Source organism: Bos javanicus, chromosome 9 (genome assembly GCF_032452875.1).
Source record: "Bos javanicus breed banteng chromosome 9, ARS-OSU_banteng_1.0, whole genome shotgun sequence".
In the NCBI taxonomy this organism is placed as follows: domain Eukaryota; kingdom Metazoa; phylum Chordata; class Mammalia; order Artiodactyla; family Bovidae; genus Bos; species Bos javanicus.
In genome coordinates, this window is record NC_083876.1 from 102,243,342 (window position 1) to 102,259,554 (window position 16,213).

At 53.4% G+C, this 16,213-nt stretch overlaps 2 long non-coding RNA genes across 2 annotated transcripts; both read right to left on the reverse strand.

The window, feature by feature from the left end:
* Window positions 1-3,901: 3,901 nt before the first annotated feature.
* On the reverse strand, window positions 3,902-4,777 carry LOC133254311 (uncharacterized). Its single transcript, XR_009738646.1, has 2 exons — window positions 4,335-4,777; window positions 3,902-4,197 (listed from the first exon to the last, which is right to left on the reverse strand). It is a non-coding gene; the product is annotated as an uncharacterized LOC133254311 (long non-coding RNA).
* A 1,084-nt stretch (window positions 4,778-5,861) lies between these two features.
* Window positions 5,862-8,540, reverse strand: LOC133254312 (uncharacterized). Its single transcript, XR_009738647.1, has 2 exons — window positions 8,317-8,540; window positions 5,862-8,044 (listed from the first exon to the last, which is right to left on the reverse strand). It is a non-coding gene; the product is annotated as an uncharacterized LOC133254312 (long non-coding RNA).
* Between the last annotated feature and the right edge of the window lie 7,673 nt (window positions 8,541-16,213).

Consider the following 16,213-nt stretch of genomic DNA (forward strand, 5'->3'; position numbering starts at 1 on the left):
GCCTCCCTGTCCATCACCATCTCCCGGAGTTCACTCAGACTCACGTCCATCGAGTCGGTGATGCCATCCAGCAATCTCATCCTCTGTCATCCCCTTCTTATCCCACCTTCAATCTTTCCCAGCATCAGGGTCTTTTCCAATGAGTCAGTTCTTCTCACCAGGTGGCCAAAGTATTGGAGTTTCAGTTTTAGCATCAGTCCTTCCAATGAATATTCAGGCCTGATTTCCTTTAGGATGGACTGATTGGATCTCCTTGCAGTCCAAGGGACTCTCAAGAGTCTTCTCCAACACCACAGTTCAAAAGCACAGTTCAAAAACACAGTTCTTTGGCACTCAGCTTTCTTTATAGTCCAACTCTCACATCCATACATGACCACTGGGAAAACCATAGCTTTGACTAGAAGACCTTTGTCAGCAAAGTAATGTCTTTGCTTTCTAATATGCTGTCTAGGTTGGTCATAGCTTTTCTTCCAAGGAGCGTCTTTTAATTTCATGGCTACTAGCACCATGTGCAGTGATTTTGGACCCCAAGAAAACAAAGTCAGCCACTATTTCCACTGTTTCCCCATCTATTTCCCATGAAGTGATGGGGCCAGATACCATGATCTTCATTTTTTGAATGTTGAGTTTTAAGCCAACTTTTTCACTCTCCTCTTTCATTTTCATAAAGAGTTTCTTTAGTTTCTCTTCACTTTCTGCCATAAGGGTGGTGTCATCTGCATATCTGACATTACTGATATCTCTCCCCGAAATCTTGATTCTAGCTTGTGCTTCATCCAGCTCAGCATTTCACATGATGTACTCTGCGTATAAGTTAAATAAGCAGGGTGACCACATACAGCCTCGATGTACTCCTTTCCCAATTTGGAACCAGTCCATTGTTCCATGTCTTGTTCTAATTGTTGCTTCTTGACCTGCATACAGATTTCTCAGGAGGCAGGTCAGGTGGTCTGGTATTCCCATCTCTTTAAGAACTTACCATGGTTTGTTGTGATCCACACAGTCAAAGGCTTTGGCATAGTCAATGAAGCAAAGGTAGTTGTTTTTCTGGAATTCTCTTGCTTCTTCTATGATCCAATTGATGTTGGCAATTTGATCTCTGGTTCCTCTGCCTTTTCTAAATCCAACTTGAACATCTGGAAGTTCTGTGAACAACAGAAGTTCACATTCTGTTGAAGCCTCGCTCAGAGGATTTTGAGCATTATTTTACTAACATGTGAGATGAGTGCAATTGTGCAATAGTTTGAACATTCTTTGGCATTACCCTTCTTTGGGATTGAAATGAAAACTGACCTTTTCAAGTCCTGAAGCCACTGCTGAGTTTTCCAGATTTGCTGGCGTATTAAGTGTAGCACTTTCACAGCCTCATCTTTTAGGATTTGAAATAGCTCAGTGGGAATTCTATCCCCTCCACTAGCTTTGTTCGTAGTGATGCTTCCTAAGGCCCACTTGAGTTCGCATTCTAGGATGTCTGGCTCTAGGTGAGTGATCACATCATCGTGGTTATCTGGGTCATTAAGATCTCTTCTGTATAGTTCTTCTGTGTATTCTTGCCATCTCTTCTTAATCTCTTCTGCTTCTGTTAGGTCCATACCATTTCTGTCCTTCATTGTGCCCATCTTTGTTTGAACTGTTCCCGGTATCTCGAATTTTCTTGAAGAGATTTCTTCAAGGCTTAGAGGGACCTCAGAAATCTGCACAGTGCTCAAAACACCACCCTTCAAGGGTCCACGTGCCCAGGACCCCACCATCCTGTGGGCAGATTCCAAGCAGTGTGCCGGGGTGCCTGAGACTCTGCATTCCTCAGGGACTCCGGGCAGCTGGGGCCCAGGCAGCAGGCCCTCACTGAGTATAGGCTCAGGACTCCTGGCCTGACCCCAGCGACCAGAAGTGCAGCCCACTGCCCCGTGTGTCCTGACACATGTGCCCCAGGGAGGGCCAGGACCAGCCAAACTAGTCCCAGATAAGCTCCCGCAGCTGCAGCTCGCCCTCCCAGCCGCGGCCGGGGACTCAGCAAACTTGCAGGTTCATGATCAAAATGCTGAGCTTTACAACTGACTTCCAGGCTTTCCTTTGTTAATTCTTTTTACAACTTTAAACCAGCTCTCAGTCTAGTTCTCAGAAGGGCTTTCCTCCCTTTGAAGAGTGTTGGCAAAATGCTTCAGGTTAATGAAGTGTGTCACTGAGGTCGGCGTAGGCAGGCGGGTGTGGAAGGGCTGACGTGTGGTATGTGCCCCTTCGGGGCTTGGAGGCCCGGGGCCAAGCGGCTTCGTTTCTGGGCTTCAGCAATCTCACCTGCGAGACGCAGATGGCTGTGGGCGCCTCAGGTGTGGTGGGGAGAACACGGGGGTGACACAGGCCGGGCCGGCGTGTGACGAGCAGAAAGCCCTCGTCAGGCGTGAACACGAGCTGCTCGGTGTGGTTGCTGCTCCTCTCACCTCCGCTGGTGCCCGTGGTGTGGGGGGCTTACACAGACGTGCGGGGATTCCACAGCCTGGATCGCAGACTCGAGGGTGGGAACTGGTCTGCACAAACGTCAGTAACGGTGGTGAGTTCCGGACACGAAGCCAACAGGAGGTGAGGCTTAGATGACACCGTGGTTTATATGGAAGACGCTGACCCAACGGAGCCGGCCTGCAGAGCTGGGGGCAACCAGAGGCCCCCTGGGACCCGGGCTCCTGCACTGAGTTAGAAAGGCCCCGCCTGCCTGGAAGGTCAGACACCCCTGAATCGCTGAGAGCAAAGGGGGTGCCTCTGAAGCGGGGGCTGTTGGCTTCCCCCAGACCCGGCTGGAGCTGGGGGGCAAATGTGGCCTTCTTTAGGGGCCGAGGAGACGGGCAGGTGAAAGGCCGGCCAGGAAGGCTGTCAGCCCGTGCCCTGCCGCCTGGGGTCTCGGGATGCAAAGCGCTGTCGGAAGACACGTGGTCGTGCGGGAAGGTTACATGTCTTCTAGAAAGAGCACTCAGCACCAGTATCCCCTCGGGCGAACCCTCCCAGGAGAGCCCTCCCAAGCCTTCCCGTCTCAGGCCCAGGGCCGTGCTGCGGGGTGACCGGCCACCCTGCCCACTGCACCTCTCACATGAGAAGCCCTCAGAGTTTCTGAGCACAAGAACTCAGTCAAGCCAATCGAGTATCGATCCGTAATTAACGTCTCATTTTGAGCGTGTACGTGCTAAGCTGTGTCCGGTTTCTTGTGACCCCATGGACTGTCGCCCACCAGGCTCCTCTGTCCGTGGAACTTCGCAGGCAAGAACACTGGAGTGGGTACCATTTCCTTCTCCAGGGGATCTTCCCGACCCACGGATCAAACCGGCGTTTCCTGTGTCTCCGGCATTGGCAGGCAGATCCCTTACCACTGCGTCACCACCTCGTTGACTGTTATTATTCTGTTGCTGTTCTCATTCGCTGAACATCACATTTTTCCTACTTGATGACATTCTCAAGTTACTTGGCATGTGTAGACACGTCCGTGTAAACTGGGAAAGTGCAGTGCAGGAATATGAGTGTTCCACCTTCATGACGGAAATCGGACGGCCGTTCCCTGGGACAGGACTCAGCGGATCAAAGGGAGCCTGCCGGCCCACAGCCCCAGGGTTGGATAGAGTACGCCCCGGGACCCAGTGTCCACGGCATCCCACAGTCAAGCCAGAGGCGGGCACTGATAGAACCCGGGCGTCCCAGTCCATCCTAGAGAGCACCCAGCCACGGACTCAGCTTCAGAACCAGGCGCCCGGGTGTGAGCCCTCCGGGGGATCCCCTGAGTTATTCATCCCCCAGCAAATATTTGCTCAGTCAGCCACTCCGTGCGAGGCACTGCGATGAATAACACACGGTTCTCTCCCTCGAGAAATCTATCATTTAGGGGAGACAGGCAGGTTAATTACTGACTCTCATGCAAGGCTGGGTGAAATAAACGCTTTAATAAACGTCTAGGAGGTGCATCACGGAGGGGCTGAGAGCCAGTGATTGGACCTGATTGGAGGCGTCGGGGTGAGCTGGCGTTTAGGCTGGGCCTCAGAGGATGCCACGGGCAAGAAGAGCGAGAGACGCAAGACCCAGGTCCTGAGCTGTGACCTCACTCGTAGCTGTGTTTACCGGTGAACTGTTCAAACAGCGTCCAAACGCGTCTGTCCAGTGCCCTCGCCTCCCCGTGAAACTGAGCACCTGCCTCGGGCCTGCACCTGTCTTGCTGTGTTTCTGTAAGCAAACAAGAGTCATGCTAATAGCAGCTTCTTCTGCACCCCTCCCAGACACAGTCTGTAACCTGCTTCTCACTTAGCACCGCGTTCCGAAGACCTTCCCCACAGGGCACAGAGACTCCCACCCCTTCTCACCCCTGCGGGTCACCCGGGTGCGGGGGCCTTTCCCTTTCTCGCTGGGACGGTGAACGGCCATCTCCAGGCGGTTCTCACTGGTTCTTCATCTGTCGTCCTCCTAACCAGCCACCGTCGGCGTTAGGAAGTCAGCAGCTACACGTCCTGAGCACTGGCAGTCAGCCTCAATGTCTGACATGAGCGAAGCGTCGGAGTCTAGGAAGAAGCAGTCTGTGAGCACCAGGCCATCCGCTGCCCGGGGGTGTCCCCGCAGCTCAGGGCCGTGCGGAGGCCTTGCAGGTGCTCAGCGCCCACAGCCAGGCTGCCACGGAGAGAGCACCGGCCACGTGTCCTGAGTCTGCATGGGTGCCTCTTCCATCACAGCTGGGACCCCGCTGCTCCGCGGCTGAGTCCCCCAGGCTGGGAGAGGATGCGCTGGAGAGGGAAAAGCGGAGATGGGCTGACACGCCCCCCGCCCCCAGGGACGGGAGCTGCTGCGCCTCCCGGTCTCCCTCCTCATCTGAAACACTAAAGATGGGCCTGGAGGACTCTGCGGAGATCAGTGCAGTCATCCCAGCGGGGAGCCTGCAAGTGTCTTCTGATTGGAGGGAACACACTTGCTGACGGGTGGGCGTGTGGGATGGGAGGTTGTGATGGGAGGGTGACGCCCCCCCAGGGGGTCCGTATGGCGGAAACACTGGTTCACCCCAGCTGAGATGGCAGGCGCGGGGTGCAGGCTTGGGTGGGAAGGGACATGCGTCCTGAGATGTCCACTGGGCACCTGAGCAGAGGGCCCCGGGGCCCCGCCAGCTGCTCAGGTGGGTCTGGAGTTCGGGAGAGGGGCTGTCCTGGAGCTCAGACTGAGAGTCACCAGCGCAGAGACGATGCTCCTCTAGGGGAGAGGAGACCCGCCCACCCCCAGGCAGAGAGGAGGGACAAGCAGGGAAGGCTGGGCTGAACACCAGGGCCAGAGGGGAGGCCGAGAGGGAGGAGCCTGACGGTGGGGGCTGGGGGTGCCCAGAGCGGGGCTGGCTTGCTGGCCAGATGCTCACAGGGTTCAAGGTCAAGAAGACAGATCACACCTGGGATCAGGCAGCACGGAGGAGACGGCGGCAGAGCAGAGGGGTGGCCCGGGTCTGCAGGGCCACACGGGGGCTTCTGACCTCAGACAGAGACAAGCCTTTTGGGAGTCTGCTGACAGGAGAGGCAGGCAACCAGGGCCAGGAGGAACTGGGGCTTTGCTTTTCCCTGAGAGGAGAGAAACAGCTGCACATTCGTGCGCGAGTTGGGAAGACCAGGAAAGAAAGACGTGGGGACGATGCAGGCAAGGAGGCTGGAACTGCTGCTTCCTGCCCTGCGCAGCCGGGGGGTGCGGCCTGGTGCTCAGGGAAGGGTCTGGCCTCCGGAAGAGCTGGGCCGCTCACCGGATCTGGAAAGTGTGATCCACTGTGATGCTCAGACGAAAGCAGAGCCGGGGCCCCCACGGGTCAGCCGTGTGATTTGTTCACAACAGAGCCATCTGAGATACGGGTGGGCGTGAGCACTTGGCAAAGCTCTCAGGAGATGTTTAATGCCACCCCCCTCCCCAGCCCGGCCACACCACACGCAGGATGCCGTGATACAGCCAGGGGACGGCCGGGCCTCTGTGGTCCCCGGGACGAAGGCGGAGAGGGCGACAGGTGCGGGTCCGGGCACAGGGACAAGGGAGCAGGATGCAGGCAGTGGGGCCTGCAGCCGGTGAGAAGTCGTGTCCCCGTCCTTCACACAGATGGCTCTGCGCAGATCCGCTCATTGCAGGTTTATAGGTTATTTTCATCTTAATGTGCCATCCATCTTTCCTCTTTCCAAGCCTGCAGGCATATTTCACTCCTGCCCCCAAGGGTCCCTCTCCACGTTCAGCTGCCTTGAGCAGAAGTCACACCAGGGCTCGCCCCAGGAAGGGATCTTCAAGGCGGAAGGCCTTCCGCATGGGGGCTGCCGGCCTCTGCTTCCTATCCAGATGGGGCGCCCTCGTCCTGAGAGTCCAGCCAGAACCTGCGTGGTCTGAACGCTGCCAGCAGGGAGTCCTACCCACCGTGCCCCTTCCCCAAGCACATACAGACTGAAAGTATCGGGGCCCCACACCCCCGATGTAACCACCCTCTGCCCTGGGTGTCAGGGAGCGCAAGTCTCCTCCTAGGCCTTGATGTCCCGTCTCACCCCCGCACCCCTGGGAAACTTACCCCAGCTCCGCAGACAAGGGCCCCACGTGAAGGGGGGAAACTGAGATGAGGTTTGCGGAGGAGACATGGAAGGAAGGGACTGAGCCCCGTCTGGCCACCCGCTGGCTCCTCCTCGCAGTTCTGGGAGAAGAGGGTCCTGGACTTGGGCCACCCACACCCCAACCGGAATGCCTGGCGAGCATCAGGACCACACGGAGTGGAGCGGGGGAGACGGTGTTACGGAAACGGCCTGACGCAGGGCGTGAGGCTGCCGTGATGGCTCCTAGAGCCACACCCGGCAAACAGCAGGCACTTAGCAAGGATCTGTGAGGGGCGAACGGATGAACGGAGGAGCAAAGCAGGAGTCGGTGGGCAGAATCTGCTCGATGCCCGCCTGGAGCCTTAACATGCGGAGTGGGAGCCAGTGAAGAGCGGCTGGAAACTTGCCTAAAGACCCATTCCCGCTCCGCCAGACCACAGGTTAAGGGTTCCCGTCAGCCTCTGAGTGCCAAGATCAAAGGACAGGAACACTTTGAAACTAGGAAAACTCAGCCCCTCTGTCCAGAGGCCGTGTGGTCTGTTCCCTGAGTGGGGTTTGCACGATTTTCCTCCAGCCCAGCTGACGCAAAGAAGCCAAATAGCTGGGAGGCTCTGAATGGTTAACCTTCATGAGGAGACAGAAGACTGTTCACACACTTTCACGTGTTAACTCCCATAATCCTCACAACAGCCCTGCTTTTATTCACATCAGACGTTGAGAAGACCAGGCCCTTCAGCCTGACAAGACCGTGGTCAGTGTATTGATCGCTGGGAATTAGACCCAGGCAGTGTGGCTCCATGGGGCTCACTCTTAATCTCAATGCTAGAGGCTCCCTTCGCCAGAACACTGGGTTATAGCTATCCACTCAGTGGCCACCTGTCCTCCCATCCACCCATCCATCCATTTGTCCATCTGTCTATCCATCCTTCCAACCACCCATCCATTAATCCATCCAAACATTAATCCATCTGTCCATCTGTTTGCCTGTTGTTTATCCATCCATGCTTCCATCCAATCGTCCATTCTTCCCACTGTCCATCCATTCAGCTGTCCACTCACCTGTTCCTTTATCCTTTATCCACCGGTTAATCCATGTTTGCTAGTCCATCCATCCACCCATGCAACTCTCCACACACCCATCCATCCACCTATCCATCCACCCAGCTGTTCATTTATCCATCTGTTCCATCCACCTATCCATCCACCCAGCTGTTCATTTATCCATCTGTTCCATCCACCTATCCATCCACCCATGCAACTCTCCACACACCCATCCATCCACCCATCCATCCACCCAGCTATTCATTTATCCATCTGCTCATCCATCTGCCCATCTACTTGCCTGTCCATGTCTCGGTCCATCCATTCATCTGTGTATCTATTACCAGCAGGTCTTCTGGGTTACAGGTGAGCCGGCAGCCCACACACGTTGTCAAAGGGAAGGATGGGAGATGGCAAGCTCTGCTGCGTGCCTTCTCACACACGTTAGTCTGTACACACGGAGGAAACACGAAACGGAAGGCTGATGAGATGCGGCCCCGGAGGAAGCTTCCCCAGGCGTCTGCCCCGTCGACCCCACTCGGGGCCCATCCCAGCCTCATTCTCCTGTTAGCTCCACACTTAACACAATCCTTACACTCCCCGCGAAAGCCGTTCTCCTTTCCCAACAAACTCCACCTTAGTTCTAGACAGCACTGCGTTTTTGCTAAGGCTTAAACTTCATTGACGGAAGGATACTAATTGGGTTTTTGTGATCAATTACCAGGGCCAGAGTGACCAAAGGGCTTGACTGCCTCGTTGGGTGAAATCACAGCCAAGCGCATCTCATGCCCCACAGCCTTGGCACCGTGCCCTGTGACAATGAGACTCGCATTCCCGGGCCGGTTCCTATTGTAAATACAACAATGCACTGTGAGCTCTTTCTCAGTCTTGTTACCAGCAGCGTAAATTCACATGTCAGCACGTGACTGTTGCCAGGAGACAGCATGAGCGCCAGTCCACCATGGAGGCTCCGTGTTTCATTCTGGTGCAAAGGAGAGGAAACAGCTTTGGTCGGTAGAGAACGTCCATGGTTGCCAGGGGTTTCAACACCGCCAATCAGCACAGTCTTAGAGTTCTGCAAAGCTGTGCTGGCCTTTCATTTCTTTGTACCGACTTGATCTACCTTAAGATTCTTCTGTACGGCTGCTGCCCAGCGGACAAAGCCGAAGGCCAACAATGAGAATGAGAGAGATAAAAGTAATCTCGCTTTTCCTTCTGATTTTGTGTTTATATTTATTCATTGATTTGGCTGCACCGGATCTTAGCTGTGGAAAACGGGGTCTTCAGCTGTGGCCTGTGAGATCTAGTTCTCTGGAGAGGGACTGAACCAGGCCCCCTGTATCGAGAGCCTGGAGTCTTCGCCGCTGAACCACCGGGGAAGTCCCTTCCTCCTGATTTTAAGACAAGGTCACTACCTTTGTCATCCGTGTTTTATATTACCGATCTCAAGATCCTCATCTCCTGTTAAGTGAATGCTTGGCCAGCTAAGCTCTTCTGGACATCACATCAAGGGCTGATGCTGCTCAGGTGCAGGGCGGGGGCTGGCGCTGCTCACTGACGTGAACAGGTCCTCCTCTCTCCCAGCAGATGGGGGGCTGGTCTTCCTGACCCCCTGTGGGGGGTGTGGCCTATGACGAGGTGTGGAGGTTCCGCATGCCACACGCATGGCCCCAAAAAAGAGAAAAGATTAGGGCAATCATGCCTACCTGGCAAGGCTGTGGAGTGGCTCCAGCCCCATGTGGACCGTAAGGCTGGTGGTGGACGCCGGGGGTGTCCACAGGCCTGAAGGGCGGCCTTCCTGGAAGAGGCAGCGCAGGGCTTGGTGTGAAGGGTGGGGAGGCGGCTGGCCTGGCCTCCGCCGGAGGAGGGGGAAGGCCAGGGCGCTGCAGCCACAGCGGACTCGGTCCTCGGCTTTTCCTCGCTCAGCTGTGGGGAGCAGACCAGAATGCGTGGCTGGCGAAGGAGGTTCTAAGATGACAGGCTTTGGATCCTGGCAGAACTCCTGGGAGGCCTCGTGCTCCTTCCCAGCGGATTCCTAATTCTATGCGAGTTACTCCAAATGCCGTCATCTTCAAAGATGTTCGCTGGCCCCACGACATTTGAATTAATCATAAAATTGGTCTCCTGGAGAAGAATTTCACCCTCCGGGCTCCAAACACGAGGCAGCACCCGGGGCAGAAACAAGACTGGGAACTCGCTTGGCCTCAGGCAAGAGGAAGAGCGTGTGCGTAAGAGCACAGCCAGGCTGAATGAAGCTTTCCGTCCTCAGCGCAGCAAAGCTGGTCCTTGCGGGTGACTCTGGCTCCAGGGGAGGCAGGCTCAGCGGGCAGGGTCTCCTGATCTCTGGCACTTGGCCGGCTCTGCTCCCAATCCAGGCGTGGGGGACAGGGTGGGTGGTGAGGGTCCCATCGTCCTCCAGTCAGATACTGAGATACCGGGGTGCTCTAAGCCCCGACCTGACCTAGCCAGTAAGAGACAGGACACAGACCACAGTAGGGGAGAGGTGCTGGTCAAGCCTCCCAGTCGACCTCTCCAAATCCAACTCCGACATGGACTCTGGGTTCGTTCATTGACCACGCTCCCCACCTACTGTGCCCTCCAGGGATGCCCAGGAGTCACCTGCTCTGCAGGGGACACTTCACGCACTTAGCCCAACTGTTTTTGCTGACCTGGCTTCGTCAGTCTGACGTCCACCTCAGATTTCAGCTCGTTTTGAGCACGCTTTCCCTGGTGACCAGGCTGTGAGCTGACCTCCACCGTCACCTGTGTGCAGACCCTGGGAACGCACATTTGCCTTCCCACATGGGCGGACACCCTGCGGTTCCTGCCAGGCCTGGGAGAGGCGGGTGGGGTGGCCTTCTAGTCTGCTGGGCTCACACTTTTTGGTCGGGCTAACCTGCCTGAACAAGCTGCTCTATGCCCGGGAGCGCAGGCCCGTAAACTGGGAAAGACGCAATGCCCCGCCGAGTTGTGGTGTCTGTGTGTGAAGTGCCCGGGGCATCCAGCAGGCATCTGGTTTGTGTTGATTAGTGATGCCTGCTGGCTGGGTGACCGCTGTGCTCCCCACGGGCACTCGCAATGACCGTGCTCGCTGGCTCTCAGCCTGCAGGGCTGCGACCGCCCCAGACGCCCTGGAAGCTGGCAGTTTATGTATCGAAAGGGTGGCTGGGAGCTAGAGATGGCTCAGGCCATCCCGCCTCTGGGGTCTCCTGTCTGGAATGGGGGTGCGCTTGGCCCTGTGGGAAGGTGTACACAGCAGAGCCAGCCTGGAGGGTGTCAGAGCAGGTCTGACGGGGCTGCTTAGTCTCAGCAAGTCACCCGGGGCTCACGGTCTCCCCGGCACGAGTCCTTGGTCCAGTCACCATGGCACAGCATCACTGATGCTGGAAGGACCCTGAGAGGCTGGTCAGCATGTGTCAGCCATGCTGGGCTCCTGGGCTTTCCCCGGGGTGGTCTCTGGTGGCCACTGTGAAAGGACTCCCCAGCATTCCAACCGTGCCGGGCTGCGATGAGGGTTAGAGGGAGCAGTCCCGGGAGCACTCCCGCGGCCCCCTCTGCCCCCAGCATGACGTGCACACCGGCGTCCTCACTGGGCACCTCCACCCCCGACTCCAGCCTCGGAAGGTCTCCTCGGTGGCCGCTTACTTCCTCCCCAGTTTATTAAAACTATCGGAAAATGCACACGCTATTTTTCCAGAGTCTTTCTTTCCTGCTTCAGGTTATGAGTCTGCAGCTATGCTTGGGCGGATCTGGAAGCTCAGGAGATGGTGCTGGTCTCGTCTCCCGTGAACGTTGTCTTTCTCAGGAGATGGCCTCTCTCCCTCCCCAGTCCTTCTAGTCCTCCTCTACGATCGTCAGAATAATTTGGCGAGAATCTGTTCAGTACTGTGCGGGGACCAAGTTTCACCTGAATAAACAGGCCACATGACCAAATGGAGACTCGAGAAATACCCAGTTGGGCTCCCTTCTAACACACGGCTGTAACATAAGAAGTGTGTCTGACGTGGCTCTCCCTCATGGCATGCCCCTAAAAATGCACAAGGCAGGTTTGCCTCCATTTCAATGAAATATTTTGCCTTAACACAGCTAGTGCCCCCTGTTCCACCTGCAAACCGCACATGGCTCGGTGTCCCCTGTCCCCGGGAGGCAGCCAGAACCCCAGAAGCAGGCCTTCTGACCCAAGTCCCACACGGCAGGGCTCCAAGGATGAGCTTGCCTGACGGGAAGGACGCGGTGTCCTCCCAGGAAGGACAGGCCGGCAACCCCGCCCGCACCCGAACGGGTTTCCGCCCTTCCCTGCCAGCCCAGCCCGGCGATGCACCCCGCCCCTCCAGGCCAGGACCCCAGCCTGGGAGGGCGGTCGGCACACACTCTGAGCCGAGGCTCCAGCGACCCCAGCCCCCGGCCGCCTCACAGGATGAGCTGGTGCCCCTCGCCAGGCCCTCAGATCCCGCCACTGTGGGAGTTCAGATGCCACCCTCACCTCCAGGCCAGAGCAGCCCGACCAAGTGACTTCTGCCCCGAGTCGCCCCGGGAGCCTCTGTGGTCGCTTTCATCTGATGCCCCACACAGGCACGGAGGTGGCCCCAGAGCATGGCAGCACCTTCAGAAAAGATGAAGACCCACCGGGTGAGTCGTCACAAACCACTGCTCCTGGTCCCGACCAAAGAGACGCTCAGGGCAGCGAGGAAGCCTCGAAACAGGTGACTGAGCAGCAAAGCAGTTGAATACGGAAAGCAGCATATGCTTCAAAGGGACCAGAGAGCTTCCTCTTCATCCTCCAAACTGTATCATTATCTCATGAACACCCTTCTGTACAACCATCTACCAAGGTACATGAATTGTGACCCAAATCGTTTATCCAACCTAACAATTTCCAAATCGCCAACAGGGAGCTGAGAACATTGGTGTGATGCTTACTTGACAAAGCTGTTCCCATAAGATGCCCCTGACTGAGCCACGATCCACATGGGGCCCCCCAAACCCTCCCAACTTCCCCAGTAAGCACCGATACTAAGCACCCCCACCGTTGTTAGGTGATGCTAGCTCTTTAACACCCATGACACAGCTCACAGGGCAGGAATTGCGTGATCACCCGTGACGCTAACACCCGTCACATGCAAATATTCCTTCCATCCCCAAGACCGCTGTCGGACATTTTTGCAAATTCAACATCTCAGCGATTAAACTGAATCTTGATAATTGGTTCCTGGGCTGTCATACTTAATAGCCAGCTGAATTTTCTTTCTCCATGGAACTTCACACGTGTCATTTGATCTAGTTTCAGAATGCCAAATTTAAAAGCCTTCAGTTCAGTTCAGTTCAGTCGCTCAGTCGTGTCCGACTCTTTGCCACCCCATGAATCGCAGCACACCAGGCCTCCCTGTCCATCACCAACTCCCGGAGTTCACTCAGACTCACGTCCATCGAGTCAGTGATGCCATCCAGCCATCTCATCCTCTGTCGTCCCCTTCTCCTCCTGCCCCCAATCCCTCCTAGCATCAGAGTCTTTTCCAATGAGTCAACTCTTCGCATGAGGTGGCCAAAGTACTGGACTTTCAGCTTTAGCATCATTCCTTCCAAAGAAATCCCAGGGCTGATCTCCTTCAGAATGGACTGGCTGGAGCTCCTTGCAGTCCAAGGGACTCTCAAGAGTCTTCTCCAACACCACAGTTCAAAAGCAGCAATTCTTCAGTGCTCAGCTTTCTTCACAGTCCAACTCTCACATCCATACATGACCAGTGGAAAAACCATAGCCTTGACTAGACGAACCTTTGTTGGCAAAGTAATGTCTCTGCTTTTGAATATGCTATCTAGGTTGGTCATAACTTTCCTTCCAAGAAGTAAGCGTCTTTTAATTTCATGGCTGCAGTCACCATCTGCAGTGATTTTGGAGCCCAAAAAAATTAAGTCTGACACTGTTTCCACTGTTTCCCCATCTATTTCCCATGAAGTGATGGGACCAGATGCCATGATCTTCGTTTTCTGAATGTTGAGCTATTTCAAATCCTGAAAGATGATGCTGTGAAAGTGCGGCACTCAATATGCCAGCAAATTTGGAAAACTCAGCCGTGGCCACAGGACTGGAAAAGGTCAGTTTTCATTCCAATCCCAAAGAAAGGCAATGCCAAAGAATGCTCAAACTACCACACAATTGCACTCATCCCACATGCTAGTAAAGTAATGCTCAAAGTTCTCTAAGCCAGGCTTCAGCAATACGTGAACCGTGAATTCCAGATGTTCAAGCCGGTTTTAGAAAAGGCAGAGGAACCAGAGATCAAATTGCCAACATCTGTTGGATCATCAAAAAAGCAAGAGAGTTCCAGAAAAAAACATCTATTTCTGCTTTATTGACTACGCCAAAGCCTTTGAGTGTGTGGATCACAACAAACTGGAAAATTCTGAAAGAGATGGGAATACCAGACCACCTGACCTGCGTCTTGAGAAACCTGTATGCAGGTCAGGAAGCAACAGTTAGAACTGGACATGGAACAACAGACTGGTTCCAAATAGGAAAAGGAGGACGTCAAGGCTGTATCTTGTCACCCTGCTTATTTAACCTAAAAGCCTTGATGTTTCATTTTCTTTCCCCTTTTTTCATTAAACCACAAGTACCTTTTCCCGTAACTTGTAGGCGAGCTGCTGGCTCCTCCACGGGCACCAGCCACCGTACGTTTTCATTGGAAATTCCATGTCTGATTTCTTCTCTTGAGCATAATCTTCTCCTTTTCCTTCATGACTTCATCATGACTTCATTTATTTCTTTTATGTGCTCACTCACTCAGGAAATACTTATGGAGCACCCATCAGGGTGATGCACACTCTAAGCGCGTGGGATACATGAGTGATCAAAATCAACAATAACATTAACAAAATCTCTGCCCTGAAGGGCTTACAGTGTAGAGGAGTGCGTGCGTGCTCAGTCGCTTCAGTCTCGTTGCCCTTTTTGTGACCCCAGGGACTGTAGCCCGCCAGGCTCCTCTGTCCATGGGATTCTCCAGGCAAGAGGACTGGAGTGGGCGGCCATGCCCTCCTCCAGGGGGTCTTCCCAACCCAAGGATCGAACTCACATCTTCTGTACTGCAGGTGGATTCTTTACCGCTGAGCCCCCAGGGACGCCCACAGTGTAAAGAAAAGAAGCAAAAAACAAGCAAAACAGGAAGGAAAACGTGCGTTTAAAGGTGATAAGCGCTGTGAGGCGGGAAATCAGAGCTCAGAGGGGAGTTCAGAGTTCTGGGGACAGTGGGGCTGCTTTGAAGTTTTAACCTGAATCTCCAGGGCGGGTCCCACCTACAGGAGTGCACGTCTGAAATCTTTCTTCGTCCCTGCATAACTGAAACGTCTTTCTAGCAATACTAGAGAAAGTACTGACAGCTTTGTGGGTGGGCAGGAGAAGGGAATGGCAACCCACTCCAGTGTTCTTGCCTGGAGAATCCCAGGGATGCGGGAACCTGGTGGCTGCCGTCTATGGGGTAGCACAGAGTCGGATATGACTGAAGCGACTTAGCAGCAGCAGCAGCAACAGTGTTTATCAAAGCCCATAAAAAAAATAAAAATAAATAAAAATTAAAAAAATAAAATAAAATGCTTACCCTCTTTCAGATGACAAATTTTGTTAGAGGGGCTGAACTTACCTTGATACGTTTTTTAAATGCTACAATACCTCTAGCCACACAGGAGATAGGCTAAGATCCAGATCTTCTTCCGATTTCCTTTATTTTTATTCCTACTTCTTCAGACAGAGTATTTCATCAGTCTGCTCTTTCCTTGGTGGTTGAAACAAATATGAAGCTTTTTGAGAAAAGCTGTAACATGATCAATTTACATATTTTATCATTCGGATATAATCGAATGTGGTCATTTTAGATGATCTAAATTAAAACACCTGGAAATTTTTATAAAAATTAGCAGAAGTGACACATTTTCTCTCTCCAATTAATTGCAATTAAACTACAATCACAGTGTAATTGTGACACATGGACACCGATCATACGTTTCCAATTTATTCTCTGTGGGAGGGGTTTCCTCTGAAATTTTTTCAAGTGTTAAGAATAATGATTGATGGGTAGCTACATCTACCCCTTCCAGAACCACGAAATCAACCAAACCATTAAACCATTTCCAGAGCCCTGCGTTTTGCACTTCAAATATAGTACCACAACATTCTTAAGTGAAAGAGATGAAGTATGACCGAGGGACAGAGGTTTTGCTGGCTTGGCTTCTAGATTTTTCTCAAACTTGCTTTCACATTTCAGTAGGTGCACATTTTCAGTCAGGAGGGTCAAAAATCCAGATGACAACGATTCAGCGACGTCCATGTTATTTTTTCAAAGTTCTAGTAAATATTTCATGTCTGAAATGCCTGATTTCAGCCACAGAGTAGGAGGTGTGAGAGATTATGATAGTACTTTCTCCACATTTTTTAATTTGATTATCAACATCCTTTAATAAAAATATTTATGCTTTTATTATTTTAAATATTTATGATATGAAACTGAATTATGATGTCCTTTACAATTTTTACGCATTAATTATCACAAATATTCTTTATATAAACTATGCCTTCAGCAGAACAAGATTACCCTCTTGTTAAAATAGCCGGGTGATTAGCCGGGTGA